Source organism: Somniosus microcephalus, chromosome 3 (assembly GCF_052327205.1).
Source record: "Somniosus microcephalus isolate GS21.2 chromosome 3, FLI_Smic_1.0, whole genome shotgun sequence".
In the NCBI taxonomy this organism is placed as follows: domain Eukaryota; kingdom Metazoa; phylum Chordata; class Chondrichthyes; order Squaliformes; family Somniosidae; genus Somniosus; species Somniosus microcephalus.
This window is the reverse complement of record NC_140989.1, coordinates 300,820,795-300,834,703: the sequence shown is the minus strand read 5'-3', so window position 1 is coordinate 300,834,703 and position 13,909 is coordinate 300,820,795. Positions and strand designations below refer to the sequence as shown.

Below are 13,909 nucleotides of genomic sequence, written 5' to 3'. Positions count from 1 at the left end.
ATTCGTGGCTGCCGGTGCCACCGTGGCCGGGGGTTAACGGCCGCTGAAAATGGTGGCGCTATTAGGACTGAAAAATTGGCATTGGGGATGAATGATTATTAGCCCAGTGCTAAACTCATTGTATAACACCCTCCTGGTGGCGATCGCCCCGGCTTCAGGCCCCAATTGGGCGTGCCCAAGCGGCGTTGCAAATTCACACAGCCTCTGAAAGCAAGGCTGTGATTTCGCAAAGCATTGTGGGATCTTAAAAGGGCAATGTATTGTCATTTTTCTTAAAAAGCCTTTTGAAATGATAAAAATTATAAAGATGTAAAAATATGTACTATTCTGCCCCTGCAGCTCAACTGCCTTCTAGAAAAAAAAATTACAATAAAAAGAATTCCTAAATGGGAGGCTTTGGGGGAGAAATTCCTCTAGTGGGCTGTTTGGGGCGCTAAGTGAAAAATGTCTGGAAAGTTAGCGCCAGGCGCTAATCTTTTCAAACATTTGTTAAATTCCCTCTTTTTGCCCGAAGAGAGAAGTGGAGTGCTAACTCAAGCGCTCCCCTTGCCTCTTGGAGTGCAAGAGGTGGGGAATGTCTCGATCCGGGGCGATGTGCTCAGCAGCACCACGTGTGGCCACAAGTGGCGCTGTCGGGTTGCAGGAGCTCTTCCCTGCATTAAAGGAAGGGCCCCACGTGCAAGCTCTGCAAGTTTCATTGTAGATTTCTGGGCCACCGGAGAGCGGGAGGGCCGTGCACTCAAGCAGAGTGCCGGGCTGAGCTATCGTGGCCGAAAATAATTTTTAAAACCGGCTTTTTCTTTTGGCCGGCTGCCCACCACGCTTTTAAGTTGTGCCCTGTGAGCGGCCGGCCTCACCATTCGCAACCCCTGCAGCAGTCGGTAACATCGCCTGGAGCTGCTGCGGGTGCAAGTGCGAATTTTTCTCTCGAGGCACTACTGGGGCACTGTGCCCAGAGATGACGTCATGATCTCTGGGCGCAGAAGATTGGGGTGATACCCAGTAGCACCGCCGCTAACCTCCCACGGAATTTTGTGGGAGGCGCGGTTATCGCCTCGAGGGAGGGGGTGAACAAAGTCATTTGCGCCCCGTTAGTGCCTACCACCAGAGGTGCAAACGAGAGGAATTTTGCCCCATTTCGTTCTTAAAATCGAATTGCCTTCTGCACCTAAGAAAAGGTTAAAGTGCTTCATCAAGCCAGAAAGGTGCATACACGCAGCACTCCAACTTTGTGCAGAGCAAAAACACTGCAAGAGAGGTCCAATACCCACAGGGGCCAGGAGGCCCTCTAGAAAGAACAATGTGGGACCAGATCACCAAGGCTGTCACTACCAGCAGTGTCACCCTCAGGACCTGACTCTAGTTCCCAAAGAAGCTTCATGACCTCAGACCAGTGGTCAAGGTCAGTGAATGCATCTTCAAAAGCCATCTCCTACCAACTGCCTCACACACTTCTCAATGCACGACTCCCCCTTCCCCCACCCCCCCCTCAATCACTCACCTACCAACAATCTGTACCAATCACAAAGCACATCTCCCTTTCATGGCTTCACCTCACCCCCTTGGAGGAGATGGTGCTGGCCATTCTTGGCAGGGGCGTGGCTGAGCCCTTGGCCAGTGGCGGGGCTGAAAGGATACAAATGCTGGTATCTTCATACGTTGTCTTCCTCACACGCACCTTTTGCATTCCCACCCTCCCCTCACCACAATCTTCCTCATTTCACACACCCAAGAAATGCAGCCTGCCCAGCCAGTGGTTGATCAAGAAGAGGGTGAGGAGAGTGAAGAAGAAACACCATCACTCGATTTGACACTCCCCGCCACCAGTTCCTCAAGGTCAACCAGCAAGGTCATTTGCAGTGTCCCCCACTGAAAGTCAGCAGCCTTCCACCAACCGTGCTGCAGCCACTGGGGTAGCACTGCAGGAGCACTAGGATAGGCAAAGGCACACACAAGACAGTCACTAAGGAAATGCATAAGGGTGATGAGTTGATTTCTTGATGTCCTATTGGATGGATAGATGTATAAAGTTGGATTGGAAAGTTTGTTTTGTCATGGCTTTTATTTCAGCATTGGCCAAGTTGGTCAGTAACAGAGGGAAGGTAAAGTGTGGGACAAATGTTGAAAGGGGGAATTGGGATTGTGGTCATTGGTACCACAGGCGGATGATTCCATCCTAGATATCCCAGCCAGAAAGGGACTGTCTGGGTTGCATCCTTCCTTCTACGTCCTCCTCTTCTTCCTACTCTCCTACTCTTCTGCTTCCTCCTTTTCTGCATCTTCCTCTTCTTTCTGCGAACGGATGCTGTAAATCTGAAATAAAAGCATAAAATGCTGGAAATACTCAGCATCTCGAATGAGACGTGAACTCTGTTTCTCTCTCCATGGATGTTGCCTGAACTGCTGAGTATTTTCAGCATTTTCTGTCATCTCAGAGACCTTCCTTTACCACCTGAGGCCTTGCAAGCATCCAGCAGCACTACCTGCACACTTAAAAGAACTGTTAACATGTATTGCACCAAGCCACTACTTCAATAAAATAAAAAAAATCCAATCCAAAAGCTTAAATGCAAACTAACCTGAAAGATGTGTGTGTCCCTTTAAGAGGTGCTGACAGCATCTCTTTGAGTCTGCTGAATGCTGGGTTTTCATGGCGAGCTTAGGACCAGGTACTAATCTCAGCGCTAAGGTCCAAGTTCGCTGAGGTGACATTAAGTCACTGTTGCAAACCGACTGACATCACTCTCTTTTAATTTACATTTCCAGGGCCAGCGCTGCTATCGGAATGGGTACCACAGAAGGGTGCTAGAGTGGTGTCCGCCATTTTTAGACCAAATTGCAGCAGTGACTGGTGGCAGTAAGTGGGCCAATTTCTAGGCCATAGTGCCTTGCATCTGCTTGTATGATAGGGCACTAACTCAGGGATGTAACAATAACATCCTTTTGTGAACTGAGTTGGATATCCGTGCCTTTTCTTCAATCTCTCCAAAGATAAGCCAAGTTAACCCTAGATCAGGCAAAGTCTGGTTCAGATTGTAAGCTGCTTTATTCTACAATAAGGAGAAACTTACAGAGCAGTGGATATGATCAGAGTTCATAGAATAATACAGCACAGGCCCATTGTGCCTGTGCTGGCTCTATGAAAGAGCCATCCAATTAGTCCCACTCCCCTGCTCTCATAGCCCTGCAAGTGTTTCCCCATCAAGTATTTTTTCCAATTCCCATTTGAAAGTTATTATTAAATCTGCTTCCACCACCCTTTCAGGCAGTGCATTCCAGATAATAACAGCTCATGGTAATTTTTTTTCCTCATGTTGCCTCTGGCTCTTTTGCCAATTACCTTAAATCTGTAACCTTTGGTCACCAACCCTTCTGCCACTGAAACAGTTTCTCCTTATTTAGTCTATTATAACCCTTCAAGATTTTGAATACCTCTACTAAATATCCCCTTGACCTGCTCAGCTCTAAGGAGAACAAACCAGTTTTTCTAGTCCATCCGCGTAACTGAAGTTTTTCATCCCTGGTACCATTCTAGTAAATCTCCTCTGTACCCTCTCTAAGGCCTTGACATTCTTCCTACAGTGTGGTGCCCAGAATTGGTCACAATACTCCAGCTGGGGCCTAACCAGTGTTTTATAAAAGTTTAGCATAACTTCCTTGCTTTTGTACTCTATGGGCAGGATTTTCATTGGGCCGTGGAGGCGGAATTGGAGGCGTGTGGGAGGTTAAAATCCTGAAATCGGGGGGCACGAACCCATCCCGCCCCCAACCCGCCTCCATGCCAGTTTCAAAGGAGACAGGTACCCGACCTGCACTGGGAGCCGCCTCCCCGAGGCGGGAAGGGGATTAGTGCCAATTAACTGCCTGTTAACAGGTACTTAACAGGCAGTTTTTAGCCTAATCCCTATTTTCATTCTTGAAGTGTGGGATTCTCGACGGCTCCAAACCACGTCAAGTTAGCGAGGTGGGCTGTCGGGCTGAAGGGCTTGGAGGGGTCGAGATGTCCGGTGTTCAGGTGAGTGATGGGTGCAGAGGTAAGTGTGTTTGGTGTGTTTAAAGAAGTTTTACTTACCTTTATAGCCTTCCTTCCTTCAGGTCTCGGGAGTCCCTCACCTCACCGGCACAGAAAGCAGAGTGGCCGAGATCTGTCAAAAATTGCAGCATTCAGCTTTCTGTTCCGGAGAGATCTCTAAATCATCCTGAGAGGAAAGAATTAACTTGGAGTACAGATTGTCAGTGCTTGACAGCTTCAAATGGCTGTCAAACGCTGATATTTCATCTGTCAAAAGGTCTTGACAGATGAACTATCAATCTGTGACATCACCTGTTGCCAGGTAGCCCTTAATTGGCCTGCTGAGTCTGCTGGGCGGGCTCAACAAGGTCAATCGAGTCAAAATCACATGGGTTGGCTACAACTCGATGGAGGCGGGACTACAACCCTGAAAGTTGTAGCCCCGCCTCCTACCCGCCTCCTCAATGAAAATCCAGCCCATAAGTATGCCTCTATTTATAAAGCCAAGGATCCTGTATTCTTTTTTTACAGCCTTCTCAACTTGTTCTGCCACCTTCAGAGACCTGTGTATGTACACCTCCAGGTCCAGCTGCACCCAATTTAGTTTATATTGGGCCAGAAATTCGTGAACGGGGCTTGCCGCGCGTGCAAGGTCCCGATTTGCACTTACCCGACGCGCCTGCCGATCACCTCCAGGGACGCCTGGAATTCGTGTTTCAAAAAGAAGAATCCTGGGCAGCGTATGACGTCACGCCGCCCAGGAGTGCAGCCAGCGCGAAGCCTGTAGCGCGCTGTGCAACTGAGACACGCCCCTTGAGGTCTCAGTTTAACAGGACACGCCCCCAATGTTTCTGCCAAGCTGCTAAGCATTTTTACATGCAAAGCAGCAGTTTAAATAGGTTTTTGGAAGTTTTTTGAAGATTTTGGTAACTTTTATAAACTTTTAAAAACGTTTACATTATTTTGAAGAATCTGAAGTAGTTTTAAACAGAATTAAAGCAATTTAAAGAGTTTTAAAAGCCCTAAAAGAATTTTTTTAATTCCATTTATTTATTTAGCAATGTCGTCGTCATACGTGTCTTCACACTGTTCCCTTTGGGGAACTGTATGAAGTGGTGGAAGGATTTATGGCCATGATTAACGCTCATTCCGTGACCGTAACCATCTTTGAACCAGCCATTAGGGCGGTTAGTCCTATGGCGGGAGGGTTTTACGGGCTCCCACAAGCTATACAAGAAGGGGGGCCACCCACACCCATGGACGCAAATATCCCACTGGATGTCAACCCAGAATTTAGAGCCGGAGCTCCAACTCCACTTGCCGGGACTGTCTGGAGCGGGGTTCGAAACCCTACCCTGATCTGGCCCAGCGGCGGGGATCCTACCGCTATGCCAAAGGCCCAATCCGATTAGCAACGTGAAATGGCTGGAATGAGCACAATTCACGGCATTAAAAGAACTCACAATTGAACTGATGATGACCTCAGCAATCTCCTCAAGGAGGTGGAGGCGCAGCGCCTGCTCATCATTGGTAATGAGAAGTCAAAGGCGCCGCAAAAAGGGCAGATGATAGCTTGGTCTTTCAAGTGGCAGCATAGGGCTCCAGTCACGGGGAGGGAAAAGGCGCAGGAAACGTATGGGTGTCACCTTTTGTGCGGAGTGGGCCTTTTGCGTAGCAGTAAGCATCCCCGCCGCTGGGCCAGAAGGAGTAGGGTTTCGCACCCCACTCCAGACAGTCCCGGCAAGTGGAGTCGGAGCTCCAACTATAAATTCTGGGTGGACATCCAGTGGGATACTTGCGTCCGTGGGTGTGGGTGGCCCCCCCCCCCTCAGATGGGTTGTGGGAGCCCGTAAAACCCTCACGCCATAGGACTAACCACCCTAATGGCTGGTTCAAAGATGGTTACGGTTACGGAATGAGCGTTAATCACGGCCATAAATCCTTCCACCACTTCATACAGTTCCCGAAAGGGAACAGTGTGAGGATACGTACGACGATGACCGCCTGCGCAATGCACCTCCTTGGACCCTCAGTCGCAGATGCGAGGGGGCAAATTGTGCAATTGTTAAATTTTTCATTTTATTGACATGTAAAATGTTGGCCCAGTAATTCCCTTCCAAATGCGCGAGTACGGTTGGGGTACTTACGCGTCTGGCTGGAGGAAATGCCGGTTTTCAGCATGCACAGCGCATGCGGGAAAAACCGGCATTTCCTGTCCTCTGAACGAAGGGGTTCAGAGGCAGAACGCGTGCGCAGTAAAATTCGCCGCTTTCATTCATGCTTTCAGTGAGGTCAAGTCCTTACAACTTACACATGAAAAAAGCATGGGTACAGTTGCTCCAGAGGCTGCGGAGGAAGATATTTCTTATTGTGGAGCTTCTGAAAGTATGTATGTCTGTATATATTCCTTTGTGTGTTATGTATATATTCCTTTACTTATGTGTATGAATGTATTATTTAATTATGACTTTCAGAGAAAGTAACTTATTGAAAAATCATAATTAAAAACATACATTCATACACATAAGTAAAGGAATATAAAACATACATACATATACGTAAAGGAATATATGCGGACATACATACATAATTAATTATTACTGATGAAAAGTTTCTTTCTTAAGAGTGCTGGAAATGTTACATTACTCATTTTAGAACACTCATTTTCACATTCCATTCACACAGCCACAATTGCTCCTTCTACCTACCGTTCTGAAAACCCGTTTAAAAAAAAAAATTTAAACTTTAAAACTTACTTAAAATTTCTTAAAATAACTTCCCTCCCTTTCGCAAACAAAAATATTGCCTTTCAGAAGCTCCACGATAAAATATATCTTCCTCCGCAGCCTTGGAACAACTTTACACCTGCTTTTTTCAAGTGTAACTTGTAAGGACTTACCCTCACTGAATCCATGAATGAAATCTACGAAGTTCACTGCGCAAGCACTGCCTGTGCAGTCGCACGCGCTGTGCCTATGAACCCCTTCGTTCCGAGGTCTGGAAATGTCGGCGTTCCCCGCATGCGCTGTGCATGCTGAACGCCGGCATTTCCAACGGCCAGATGCGTGAGTACCCCGACCGTACTCACGCATTTGGTCACGAATTTCTGGCCCATTGCCTCTCCTCATTCTTCCTAACAGAATGTATCACTTCACACTTCTCTGCATTAAATATCATCTGCCATGTGTCTGCCCATTTCACCAGTCTATGTCCTCCTGAAGTTTGTTACTATCCTCCTTACTGTTTACTACATTTCCGAGTTCTGTGTCATCTGCAAACTTTGAAATGGTGCCCTGTATACCCAAGTCCAGGTGAGCAGTGGTCCCAACACAGAACCCCTGGGGAACACCACTGCATACTTCCCTCCAGTCTGAAAAACAACCGTTCACCACTACGCTCTGCTTTCTGTCCTTAGCCAATTTCATAGCCATGCAACCACTGCTATTTTAATCCCATGGGCTTCAATTTTGCTAGCCAGTCTATTCTGTGGTAGTTTATCAAATGCCCTTTGAAAGTCCATATGCATAACATCAACCACACTACCTTCATCAACCCTCTCTGTTACTTCATCAAAGAATTCAATCAAGTTAGTCAAATACTATTTACATTTAACAGATCTGCGCTGGCTGGCTGTCATTTATTAACCCATATTTTTCCAAGTGACAATTAATTTTGTCTCGGATTATTGTCTCTAAAAGTTTCCTCACTACTGACGTTAAGTTGACTGGCCTGTAGTTATCCCTCTCCCCTTTTATGAACAGGGGTGTAACATTTGCAACCCTCCAGTCCTCTGGTATCTGGTCCTCTGGATATCCTCCTACATCTAAGGAGGATTAGAAGACTGTGGTCAGAGCCTCCACTATCTCCATCCTTGCTTCCCTATCCGATCTCGATCGGGTGACTTTTCTACTTTGAGCGCTGCCAATGTTTGAAGTACCTCCTCTTTATTTTTATCCTATCCTATCCAATTTCTTTACTACCTCCTCTTTTACTGTGACATTGGCAGCATCCTCTTCTTTGGTGAAGACAGATGTAAAGTACTCATTTCGTAGCTCAGCTATACCCTCTGCCTCCACAAGAAGATTTCCATATTGGTCCCTAATCAGCCCCACCCCTCCTTTGACTACTCTTTTACTATTTATATGTTTACAAAAGACTTTTGGGTTCCCTTTTATGTTACCCGCTAATAGAGTCATAGAAACATAGAAACATAGAAGATAGGAGCAGGAGTAGGCCATTTGGCCCTTCGAGCCTGCTCCGCCATTCAATGAGATCATGGCTGATCATCCAAATTCAGTACCCTGTCCCTGCCTTCTCCCCATATCCCTTGATCCCTTTAGCCTTAAGAAATATATCCAACTCTTTCTTGAATATATTTAATGAACTGGCCTCCACCGCCCTCTGTGGCAGAGAATTCCACAGGTTCACCACTCTCTGGGTGAAGAAATTCCTCCTCATTTCGGTCCTAAATTGCTTACCCCTTATCCTTAGACTATGACCCCTGGTTCTGGACTCCCCAGCCATCAGAAACATCCTTCCTGCATCTAGTCTGTCCAGGTCTGACAGAATTTTTATAGGTTTCGATGAGATCCCCTCTCAATCTTCTAAACTCCAGTGAGTATAAGCCCAATCGACACAATCTCTCCTCATACGTCATTCCTGCCATCCCAGGTATCAGCCTGGTGAATCTTCGCTGCACTCCTTCCATGGCAAGAACGTCCTTCCTCAGGTAAGGCGACCAAAACTGCACACATTACTCAAGGTGTGGTCTCACCAAGGCCCTGTACAATTGTAGCAAGACATCCTTGTTCCTGTACTCGAACCCTCCTGCTACGAAGGCCAACATACCATTTGCCTTCTTAACCGCCTGCTGCACCTGCATGCTTACCTTCAGCGACTGGTGCACAAGAACACCCAGGTCTCTTTGCACTTCCCCTTCTCCTAATCTATTGCCATTCAAATAATAATCTGCCTTCCTGTTTTTGCCACCAAAGTGGATAACTTCACATTTATCCACATTATAGTGCATTTGCCATTTTTCTGCCCAATCACCCAACCTGTCCAAATCGTACTGGAGTTTCACGACATCCTCCTCACAGCTTACCCTCCCACCCAGCTTTGTGTCATCTGCAAATTTGGAGATATTACATCCAATTCCCTTGTCCAGATCATTAATATATATTGTGAACAGCTGGTGTCCTAGGACCGATCCTTGCGGTACCCCACTAGTCACTGCCTGCCACTCGGAAAACGACCCGTTTATTCCAACTCTTTGCTTTCTGTCCGCCAACCAGTTCTCTATCCAAGTCAATACCTTGCCCCCAATCCCATGTGCCTTAATTTTGCACGCTAATCTCTTATGTGGGGCCTTATCGAAAGCCTTCTGAAAGTCCAAATACACCACATCCACTGTTTCTCCTTTATCTATTTTACCAGTTACATCCTCAAAAAATTCCAGTAGATTAGTCAAGCATGATTTACCTTTTGTAAATCCATTTTGACTTTGTCCGATCCTGTCACTGCTTTCCAAGTGCTCTGCTATTACATCTTTTATAATAGACTCTATCATTTTCCCCACTACCGATGTCAGGCTTACCGGTCTATAATTCCCTTCTTTTTCTCTACCACCTTTTTTGAATAGTGGGGTAACATTAGCTACCCTCCAATCCATGGGTACTGTTCCAGAGTCTATCAAGTTCTGGAAGATGACCAGCAATGCATCTACTATTTCTAGGGCCACTTCCTTAAGTACCCTGGGATGTAGATTATCAGGCCCTGGGGATTTATCGGCCTTCAGTCCCATCAATTTTCCTAACACCATTTCCCTACAAATACTGATTTCTTTCAGTTCCACCCTTTCATCAGACCCTATGTTCCCCGGCATCTCTGGGAGGTTATTTGTGTCCTCCTTTGTGAAGACAGAACCAAAGTATGAATTTAGTTGGTCTGCCATTTCTTTGTTTCCCATTATAAATTCCCCCGATTCTGACTGCAAGGGACCTACGCTTGACTTCACCAATCTTTTTCTCTTCACATATTGGGGGAGAAATTGGGTGAGTAGCACCACCTGTTAGCACCTAAAGAGGCAGGCAGTGGCTGTAGCACCACTGGCTGCGCCTCCCGCGATATTCAGGAGGGGCGCTAATGGTGGCGTTAGCCTGTTGCGCTGCGCCGCCACCGATGACATCATTGATGTGCGCAGCACCCCATTCATGCCCCGTTCGCGATATTTGGTAGCGAACGCCGCAGTTGCGCCGTTCGCTACCCGCGCCCGGTTCACGGGGCCTTACTGTGCCGGCAGCGGCGCAAGTTAAGGTGGAGGTGCGGGGCAGCCGCTTTTTCGGTGGCCGCCTGCCAGCACCTCCATCCCCGGCCTCCTAACGCCCCCCCCGCGGCATTGCCAGCTGTTTCCCGAGAGCCCGGCACTTCTCCTTGGTGCCGGGCCCATTTGCCGGCACTCGCGAGCGGGGATCGCGCTGTTGCAGGCACCTCCCCCTTAACAGTGGGAGGAAGGCCTGCAGTACCGCAGCGTGCCGTGCCGCAGCGTGTGGCGCTGCGGCATGTTGCGCTGCGATAATCAGTTTCAGCACCCTAAGAGGGACGCGGAGCGCCTGGAGCCTCGAGCCTCGCCCCGCGTCCCTCGAGGGGCACTGAAACTGAATTTCTGGCAATCGGTATTACTCCGATCACTGTGCTAAATCCTGCGCTCAGGCGACTTTTGCGCCACTTTGGCGCCCCAACCCAATTTCTAGGCCATTATGTCAAAGTCAAAGGGGGAGAAATTCGGTTGGTTGCGCCAGCGATTAGCGCCTAAAGAGGCCGAGAAGTGGGGCGTTAGCCAATTTTCGCCCGTGCGCAGTGAACCCAGCGCCTCTTGCTATATTGAGTGGGTTTTAGCGGCGGTGCTAAATCTTAGCGCCCGCTTGCGGGCGCAGGCAGATCATGACGTCATTTCAGTGTGCAACGCCTTTTTGGTGCCCCGGACCAGAAATTGAGTGGCGCCTGCCTCCGTTCCGCCTGGCGCTAATCGTGACAGCTTGCTGGAACATTCCCAAGTCCTTCTCGGGCTAGGGGAGCGCTATTTAAAGGGGACTGCACTAGTTTAAAAGCGGCAGCCATTTTGGGTGGGCATCTTGCTGGTTGTTGGAGAGAGTTGCTGACCTTCAGTGGGAGAGCGTACTTTTCATTGAGCCAGCGGTGCCTTTGGACCTTCAGCCCTGTCCACAACAGTTTGCTGGTGAGATATTACTGCGCCTTACTTCTTTCACATTATAATGGGAGCTGCTTTGGAGGGGAACGTCCTGCTGGCTGAACATATGGCAAGGGCACAGAGGCGGAGGGAGAGAGGGCCGGGAATGGCCAGAAGGAGGAGGGGCAATGGACGTCGCCAAATGCGACCGTACGCTGCCAGGGTTTTCAGGCAGCAGGTGTCATACATTACCATGTTGGAGGAGCAGTGTATGCGAAGGCTCCGATTCGGAAAGGATATGGTGACTGAGCTGTGCCACCTGCTTGCTGAAGATCTGCAGCCGCGGTTACGGTGCAGGACCTCTCTGTCGGTGGCCGTCAAAGTCACTGTTGCCCTAAACTTTTTCGCCAGCGGCTCGTTTCAGGCAGCAACTGGGGACATTGCAAATATTTCTCAATTTGCGGTGCATTGCTGCATCCGGCAAGTTACAGCTGCCCTATATAGAAGGAGGCGGGAATTAATCACCTTCCCTTTGACCCTGGAGAAGCAGGGGGAGCGCGCACAGGGCTTCGCGGCTATAGTGGACTACCCCATGGTGCAGGGCGCCATTGATTGCACACACGTGGCTTTGCGGGCGCCTTTACAGAATCCCTAAGAGTTCCGCAACCGCAAGGGGTTCCACTCCCTCAATGTGCAGCTGGTCTGTGACCACCGGCAGATGATCATCGTGGTCAACGCCCAATTCCCTGGCAGCAGCCACGACACGTTCATCCTGCGGCAGACCTCAGTGGCTGACCTTTTCGAGGCCCCGGCTCACCCACGAGGCTGGCTTCTTGGCGACAAGGGCTAGCCTCTCTGCCCATGGCTCATGACCCCGCTCCGTTTGCCCAGCACCCCGGCAGAAGAGCATTACAACACCAGCCATCAGGCGACCAGGAACATTGTGGAGCACACAATCGGTGTGCTCAAGCAGCGGTTCCGTTGTCTCGACCATTCGGGGGGCGCCCTGCAGTACTCGCTGGAGCAAGTGTCGCGCATCGTCGTGGTCTGCTGCATGCTCCACAACCTGGCCATCCGACGCACCCAGCCAATGCCAGCCGACCTTGAAGGTCCAGCAGAGCAGGCGGACGAGGCGGAGGAGGAGGAGGAGGAGGAAGAGGAGGAGGAGGAGGAAGATGGGAGGGGTCCAGAACCTGGAAGGGCCGTCCGTCAGAGGCTCATAAGGACTCGGTTCTAGGCCTCTCTGACGGAATGCTGGGTGTAATTGGAACAGTGCCCTCCGGTTCGCCCAAAGCCTATGAAGGCCACCATGCTTGTAAATAGTCTAGAGTTCCAGTGTAAATAAAACATTTTCTTTATTTTCCAAAAAGTGCTTCCTTCCAGCATGACAAAGCAATAGCAACAGAAAGCATAACTAACGAACTAACACATAACTGTCTGGCAAACCCGCGACACTACCCAAAACATGACTAACATTCACAGCAGGTGTAGACGGCCTTGAATTCTACAAATGAGATGTCTCAACAGCTCCCTCTACTCTTTACCCCTTGATGGAGATCTACTTCTCTTACGAGATTGGCCCCTTCCCTCTCTGCAGCTCCTCCGTAATTGGACCCCAGTGGCTGCGTCAAGGCTGGGGGACGCCTGCTGTGTGTCCGAAAGCGCAGAAGCCCCTGAGGGACGGCCTGGATGACCTCTGGGCTTGGAGGGCCCGGGTGCTGACTGCTCCAACTGTGCATGGTTGGAAGCAGTCTGTCCTGCAGATGGTGGCAGCTGCAGTGGAGACGTGCCAGCGGTGGCATCAGGAATGCTTGCATCCTGAGAGCGGACACCTGCTCCGTGGTCGGCCGACACACTGGCACTCTGACGGGGCAGCACCGCAGCATGCGCCACAATCGGCTGGTCCACAGATTGATGGCCTGCTTTGGTGCTGCAAGGGCCCCGGGTAATCCTGCCTGATCCAGCTAGGGTGGCAGCAGTCAGTGTTCACGTGGCCTCAATCTGCGTGTGCAGGAGGCCAGCAAGTGACTGCGTGGCAGCACTGAGCACTTGCGTGGCAGGTGCCAGTGCTTCGGAGAAGCCCTGGACAGTCCTTTCCACTGCTTCGGACGAGGCCGGGACAGCCCTTTCCACTGCTTCGGTCAAGCCCTGGACAGACCTTTCCAGGGCTGGCCCGAAGCCGTGGACAGTCCTTTCCATTGCTGCCCCGAAGCCCTGGACAGTCCTTTCCATTGCTGCACCGAAGCCCTGGACAGTCCTTTCTATTGCTGCCCCAAAGTCCTGCACACTCTTTGCCAGTGTGTCGATGGAGTCAGGCATCCTCCCCACTGCAGCCATCAGCTCAGTGTGCCTGAGCCGAGCCTGGGCGCTCATTTCTGAAAGGCTACGCACCTCCTCTGCACTCTGTGCAGCAGTCATCGTGGCCTGCCTCGCCCTCCGGGGAGGCGGCCCCCGAGCTTCCCTACCCCCCTCGCGTTGCTGCAGCCCGCTGGTTCCTCATCAGAGACCTCCCCCCCCACCCCTTCCAGGGAACTACTATCCCCAGTCTCCAGATGGGCTGGCTCCCCTGAGGCTGGCACGGATGTTCCGGCTTCCTCCTGCTCGTCGCCTCTGGAGGCAGTGGCACTGGCAGCTTGAGGGCCCGGCTCCCGAGCTGGTGATGCAGCATCTGAAAGCAGGGAGGTTGAAGAGTGGCTTTAGCGAAAGGA

General features: G+C 50.0%; 1 pseudogene; it reads right to left on the bottom strand.

Annotated features, from left to right (window-relative positions):
• Nucleotides 1-2,250: 2,250 nt before the first annotated feature.
• Nucleotides 2,251-13,909, bottom strand: part of LOC147122098 (uncharacterized) — a 37,456-nt pseudogene continuing 25,797 nt past the window's right edge.